Here is a 7,515-nt window from a genome sequence, read left to right as displayed (position 1 = left end):
CGAAGTTAGCTTATAATAACGATATTGCAACAATTGTCATGCACTATGTTAAAATGTAGCAAATGATTATGATATATAATGTGATATTGTTAAGGAGATGGAGACTATTTTTTTCTGAAAAGAAATACATACATTGTACGGAAATTTGAATTCAAAAATATTTTATGTCTTCAGGCTGCGAAAATTTTCAAATAGTGACGATTTCATAGATCTATATGCAAATGCTATGCAGATGAGGCCTCCTATCATTACATCAATGAAAGTTAAATTACATTGTTCTCAAAAGGAGACATGTTCAACTCTACCAAAGAGGCGCCATTGCTCCGTTTACCGTCCTTTTGTTTAGTATTAAGATGTTCAGATTTCCCAACTATTAGAAGATTTAAAGCAAAAGAGGGTAAAGCCGTGGAGTCACTCCTAGGTTGGAAGCAGACATTCTGCTTTGGATCAGCATCAAAAAAATACAAAACAAAAAATATATATGCTCAAGACCCCAAAACAAACTCAGCCAAACAAACCACAAGCCTCGAGACTAGCTACATAACTCCTCTCTCACAGCAGAGCAATTCCGGTCCTTCTGAGAGCACTTGGTTTCTTTCTAACCTTATTACCAAACATATAACAGCCTCATCGAAACAGAACTGGTCCAAATTTGACCGTTGCATTATATTAGTTGTTCTGGGAGAAAAATTACAGTTCAGCGAAACTAACCATGCTTCTTCAGGCATCAAAATTTGACCGTTGGCTACCGAAATCTTAAATTCGAATTAGAGATCGCGTGTCATGATACAGCTGCATCCGAAATCGTTGGAAACCCAGATTAATTAGGATTCACCAAAGCCCTCTCGGGATATAACATCAGAAAACAAGAAAGAAGAGAGTATTCGAGCAGTTCAGAAAGGAGAAACCAAGAAAGAGAGAGACGAGAAAGATAGAAGAGGGTCTCCAAGCAGTTCCGAGAGGAGAAAAGAAGAAAGGAGACAGAGAGAGATGTCGAAGGTTGAGACTCATCATCTTGGCGACACGGTCATCCAGCTTCAAGCCCATGGAGTCGTGCAAGCCCGACCCCAGGTGGTCGTCCATCTTCGTGTCACCGAGTTCGACGACGTGTACATCTCCCCGGAGGTGATCTCCTATCGCTTCTTTCTGGGCCGGTTCTCGCTGCCCCGAGCCGTGCCTGCGATCGTCTCATTCGTGGCATCCAACCTCGATGCCAAGATTCGGCAACTTTGCGAGCGTCGCCTTCTCCGCTTTGCTTCACAACCCGCGGTAGAGTTGGCGACTGGATCATCTCTCGTGCTGCTCATCGACATCGGCACGTTCTTGGCACCCGGCTGCGCCCAAGACTCTGAAGACATCGACGAGTGGATGCTTGATATGCCTCTGCAGGAGGAGGATATCCCCTTCGTGCACGATTACTATCTAGGCGAAGAAGGTGGATTTGGCGGCGTGCCGGCGAGGAAATCTTTCATCGAGAGTCTGGGGTGGTCGCCGTATGGTCGAGGAGAGGGCGTTCGGGAGGAGGAATGCGTGATATGCCTGGAGGACTTCGATGCCGGAGCAGAAGTGAGCATGACGCCGTGCTCCCACTCCTTCCACCGCCGGTGCATCACCCAGTGGCTGGAAAAGAGCCATCTCTGCCCCATCTGTAGATACCGCATGCCCGCCTCCCGCTCCCATCGATAGGACCAGCCCATGATGCAGTTTGTTTCTTTTGTATTTGATTTATTTTATCCTTCTAGCTAGGTAGTTGTTTATATGAACATTGTGTGCATAAGATTGACCTAGAAAACGATATGTATACAAATACAGTGATTTGATCTTGAATTATCAATGAAAGTCTCAGATTCTTTTTCATACGACTAATGTCTTTAATGTTTCAAATTGAGCACCACGTACTGCATATGGAGAGCTGCCCATGATTTAATTTATTTAATTCTTTTTCTTGTTTTAATTTGAGTATCAACTTATTTGTTGATCTGTTTAGGTGCCAGGTTCTTGTTTCTGAATTCAAGTTCTGGCAGCCAATGTATAAGTCATCTCCACCAAGATATTGGGATAATCATATCTGGTAGTTTGCTCAATTCTGAGTAAAGCTTGTGATAAGTAATATGCACAAATAAAATTTAGATTCCAGTAAAAGAAGGCTTCCAGATTGTGTTAACTTAATGTTCCATGTCACTAATTATGAAGTTCACTGGCTTGTTTAATCAACTCATGATGTGGATGGCTTAATTTCATTACCAATTGGGCCCATTCCATATTGGATCCATCCCAATTGAGCTAATCGGACGTGTCCCACAGTCTTTGACTTGTCCACCGCTTTTAGATCCGTCGTCTCCTGTATGATTTTCTTGCTTCCATGTCCGAGATCAGAGATTCAGAGCAGACCGCAGCCGCCTCAAAGGGCGTAGAGGCGGTAGGACGGCTGAGACCCGTATAATTTCTCCTCCTGCTTGGTGACCCAAGCGGGTGTCGAGAGATTGGCGTTGGCGGATGGAGTCGGCAAGCATTTGGAGGTAGGATGTTAATTTTCTTTTTCTCTTCCCCCATCAATATCTTCTTTCCTTTACCTCATTAGGCTGATTGCATCAAAATCCAAATTCCTGATCATTTTAATGTTATTAATGGAAATTTGTTCTTCAAGAAAGTCATAAATGGAAATATTTGGGGTTGTCAAAATCTGGCGATTCGAGCATCTCTGCAACCTACTTACAAGGAAATCCATTGTGATCTTTCAAAAATCCTGAGACTTATGCACATTGTATTTTGATAGTTCGCATGGTATTATTGGATTTACTAAGAATGCCAAGAACTTAAGTTTTTCTTTCCCCCTCTTCCACTGCCAAAACATAGTGATCTTAATCGCTTTTGTAGTCACAACAGCTTATCCTCTTTATATTGACATGTTGATGCAGCCGTAGATTACCTCTGCACAAAAAGCATGCTTGAATTGAAGGTCCTTCACAAGGAATATGAGTGTTTCAGGAGGAATTATGGCTGCTGTCCACAATTTTTTGCCAGCACTCAACCCTAAATAAAGTGCCAAAACCACTAGATCAGAGTTTTCTAGGGTCTTACAGCACGGTTGTAACAAAAAGAAAGATTCAGGTCTGTCAAGAAAATCCAGCAAGCATACTGAGAGAGCTAACTTGCAATCAAGTGGGAACAAGATAGCAAATCATTGAAAGAAAACTTCAAGAATGTACATGATTTAACCATTAAAATATTTATTTTAGTATTAAACCCAAACTCCCATCCTCCACTTCCACCCTCTGTATGTTGCTCTCCTTCATCTTGTCAGTGGTCATTCATGTCCGCATTGCTCCTGTCATCAATTAATCTACACCACCTGCTTCAATTCTTAATTTCAGTGAAAGAAATAAGAAAGGTGCATTTGCCTAATTAGAACTGCATTTGTCAAATCGCATGGAAAGAAGACTTTTAAGTCACTTGGGGAAATCACAACCAGCCATTCATACTATGTCTCACATTCATCACATGTGGCAAACTCTGGCCATATAAATCAACAAACAAGTAAAAGAAAGAAGTAACAATGTAACAGGGAAGAAAATAGGTTAGTCATAGTCTTTTCCTAACCTTGCCCTTTCTTTATTGGGAATAATGAAATCATTTTGGTATATATATGGTATACTTAAAATTTTGTCACAGGCTGGAAGAATGTTCATTGCGACAATCTCCGTGCGATTTAGACCTTTAAATTCAAGTGAGAAAAGAGGTTATGGAGACATTATATGCTTTCAGGCCTTAGATGCAAAGTCCTTTCTGTTCAAGGTGAGTTTCCTTTCTCTGAAATGTATCCTGCTCTTGTTAATATTGCTGGAAAAAAGAATATTATCTCGATAAAAGGTTTCATCTGTGGTAGGATGAGAAGGTGGATGATATTCTCTTTTGCTTTGATAAAGTCTTCTACCCAGATCGTGCACAAGCAGATGTCTATGAGTTCCTTGCTATGCCCATAATTGGAGGTCGGGACTGATTGCAGAAATAGGTACTTATATGGTTTGGTCTCTATATTTTATTTAGGATGCTCATAACAAATTTTTGAATTAACCATAGCAAAGTTATCTATATAGCTTTATGTCTGAAAAATATGTGCATTGTTTCTTAAAACAGATGCCTTGGATGGTATAAATGGAATGATCATGACTTATGGACAATTGAGCTGCAGTTTAACTAAAGCTACTCATAATAGATGTTTAAGTGTACTTACCATTGTTATCCTTCAATTTAATGTTTTTCTCATTTATATCCCTGCACAGGTTTCAGGTGCCTCATCATTTAATCACATATTTGTGTACATATAAATCCATAATTCCATTTATCTACTTTAGATAAAAACGAGTTTTGATACAGATATTCAAAAACATGCTTAGCAGAAAATCTGTGTGATGAGCAGAAGTTGTGAATAACAAGGTGTACTGTTGGCAGCTGTACTGATTTTTTGTTTTTGATCATAAATTCTAAAGTTGATATTATTAATTACTTTTATGAACTTTAATTTCCACTGGCACTGGCAGTACTCTCAAAACTTGATAGCTTTGTGTTGTTCTGAAGAATATCCTGATATTCAAATGGAAAATATAATTGTTCACCCTATGATGTGGTGTAAGTGTTGTTTTCTCTCTTTTAAATAATTGATTTACATGCCATGGCTTTTCCATCTTGTGCTTTTTGGGATTCACTGTTTCTCTTCCAAAAACCATTAAATTTATTGTCAATTTGTGTTGACATATGTTTGGGACACCCTGAAATCTAAAGAGAATCTGAAAGAGAATTAACTTGCATGCATGATAAAATTTTAAAATATGCTGGGAACTGGAATGACTCCAAGGCCACTTATGAAATGTAAACACATTTTATCTGAAAAAATATAAACACGAATATGTTATTCTTGCAAGATTCCAATTTGAAAGAAAAGGGTATATATTTCTTCATAAATCACTCCGAACACATAGCAATGATGAGCATGGAAATTTAAAATTTTATAGAAGATTCATTATATAAATCTGAGTTTTGATAATATGCAGATACATGAAATCAATCTTTTAATAATTCCAACATGTACTTCAGATCCCAATCGATTCCTTTTTTTCAGTAAGAAGTTACTAGAATAAGGAAAACAACTTACAAGTCTGCTTGAATTTTATCAAACAAGCTATTTCAGGAGAGAGAATTTTGATAAGGCGACTTATCTCTCCATTATTTGATATTTAAGTATTTGAGACACTCTCCTCTAACACTGCCTTTTCTAGTTAATTGATCATTCTTTTGGAGCCTACGTACGGGTTGCTCTGTCAGAGTTGGATGTGTTGAAGATTACTGTATAATATTCATTTTGCTATGGTTACATCAGATTCAAAGGGATTGGTCTCGTTATTGGAATAAATTTAGTAAACACATGAGACAAAATTTGTAGAGAAACTTAAGGTTTGAGGCTGGTAGTCGAACTACCAATCCGAATTTGACCATAATATCATTAATTTATTCGAGAAAGAACACACATTCCAATGAGGTAATGTCCAAGAAATTATTTATTCCAATTTGGATTTTCTTACATTCAACCCTGATGACTTTGTATGTCAATGTGATGTAAGGCCATTGATTTTGGAACGCATCTGATTTGAAATTTTAGTTTCAAAATCTCAAGCCCCTCTGTACTATTGCTACATGGTTGTGATGAGAACTCCTTAGATGAAATGTGCTCTACATAGCAAGTCTTGGGCCATATTAGATTAAGTGGCAATTGTAGATTTCATGACCTGAGACGTTAGCTCACTCAAATCTCGAGTTGCAACCATTATAGCTAGTCATATAGGTGCCAAGATAGCAATAATATAAAACCCTAAACAAATCAAATGATCGTACAGTGCCCAACTGAAACCTGTAATATAAACTAAAACTGTAAGACAAAACCCAATACAACTTTAGGATAAAATCGATTGTACAAAATTGTACCTGCAAGATCACATTTGGACAAAACTATGTTAATCTACTATAGAGTTGGTGCTGCCTCAACGATCACTAGATCCCTTAAAATGCAACTAATTTTTCTTGATCCTTCATTATTCACAATCTAGTCCACTCTCATCAATCACTTTGACAAAGTTTAATGATAAACAAATCATATACCTTACCATGACTCGAAGCTTACCCACATTCTTTGAGATGCACCAAGGTAGCCGTCAAAGAGTTCTTCGATTCACACTCACTGAATTGTCACTTTTCTTGAATACTGCTCTTTGGATTGCAGGGTGGGAATTCTAGAACTGCATTGCTGTGCTCTGCTCTCCAAGCCGTTCAAATGCTTCAGAAAGCCTGTCTACTCTTCGATTTGACACTAGGCATGTCTTGCAAACATTGCATGCGGATTCTGGGACGGAAAAACAAACAGATTGTCATTGATTGGTTATGTTGCAGAGAAATGCTTTAAAGAGAAAATTAATAGCCATTGGTAGGGAACAAAAAGACAATGATGAGCAGACTACCCAAAACAACTCATGTGAGAATGTTGCAAAAGGTCAGTGATGAAAAACTTGTAATCAGGAATTATACACATTTTGCTGGATCAGCAATACCTTTATGCATGTCAAAATGTGCGGTTGTGGGTATATTTGTCTGTGGAAGAAGGGGATTTGTTGGTGGAATTGTTCATATTGGAAGCATCCATTCTGATCCTCAGTCCCCTGAAGACATTGAATCAGTGTGTGATGTTGTCACCTTCCGGACAATTTCATCACTGAAGCAAGCTGTGAAAGATTTCAGATATTTTCTACAATTTTGCAGGTTCTTAAAACAACAAAGATTTCTAACATCTAAATCTTCTGATATTAAGTTAACAAGGGAGAACCGTGCATTGAAGGTGAAGAATAATGCACTGAAGTCTGAGCACGCTGCTTCTCAGATGGGTTTAAACCATGCAAGTGCTGAAGGAATTTTATCTTTTTTTTTTGGCATAATCATAATTAGCATGGTCATAGGCATTATTGTTTTTTGGTGTCTTTGTTTCTTCTCCTTATGATAAGAAGGTTAGGGAAGGACTCTTTTGGAAGCAGATTTAAATTTATTGAGAATGAGAGTATACCCCAATTAGCTGGCCCTGGAACATATTCGTTAACGCAATGTTTGGTTGGCCGAATGCTATCAGGATTCATGATTTTCATGTGTGTTTATTGTCACCATTTACATGGAGAAGACTATTTTAGGGGTTGAATTTAGCTGAATTCCTCTTGTTATTTCTGGGCTCTCTTTTGCTTTATCTTTCTTAGCTTTTTGCTAATTAGGCTGCACTTGACGGTGAGCCTTAGTGGTGTTGCGCCGTTATGGTTTGAAGATCGTGGGTTTGAAACACGGAAACAATCTCTTTGCATAAGGTAAGGTTGCATCTTCTAACACTTCGCAGATCCTACAATGGCAAGAGCCTCGTACACTGACCCATCTGGTTAAGCTATACTTGCATATAGCCAATAAATAAATAAAATAGAAAGAAAATTA

At 38.3% G+C, this 7,515-nt stretch overlaps 1 long non-coding RNA gene across 2 annotated transcripts; it reads left to right on the top strand.

The window, feature by feature from the left end:
- The first annotated feature begins 2,272 nt into the window (after positions 1-2,272).
- Positions 2,273-7,159, top strand: LOC120105849. 2 transcript variants are annotated; one of them, XR_005508121.1, is made up of 5 exons: positions 2,273-2,519; positions 2,919-3,577; positions 3,673-3,795; positions 3,887-4,012; positions 6,275-7,159. It is a non-coding gene; the product is annotated as an uncharacterized LOC120105849 (long non-coding RNA). The 2 variants fall into 2 exon arrangements; XR_005508120.1 differs by lacking the exon at positions 2,919-3,577 and having other exon boundaries at positions 2,325-2,519.
- Positions 7,160-7,515: the final 356 nt, after the last annotated feature.

Source organism: Phoenix dactylifera, unplaced genomic scaffold (assembly GCF_009389715.1).
Source record: "Phoenix dactylifera cultivar Barhee BC4 unplaced genomic scaffold, palm_55x_up_171113_PBpolish2nd_filt_p 000383F, whole genome shotgun sequence".
Taxonomy (NCBI): domain Eukaryota; kingdom Viridiplantae; phylum Streptophyta; class Magnoliopsida; order Arecales; family Arecaceae; genus Phoenix; species Phoenix dactylifera.
This window is presented reverse-complemented; position numbering and strand designations above follow the sequence as displayed.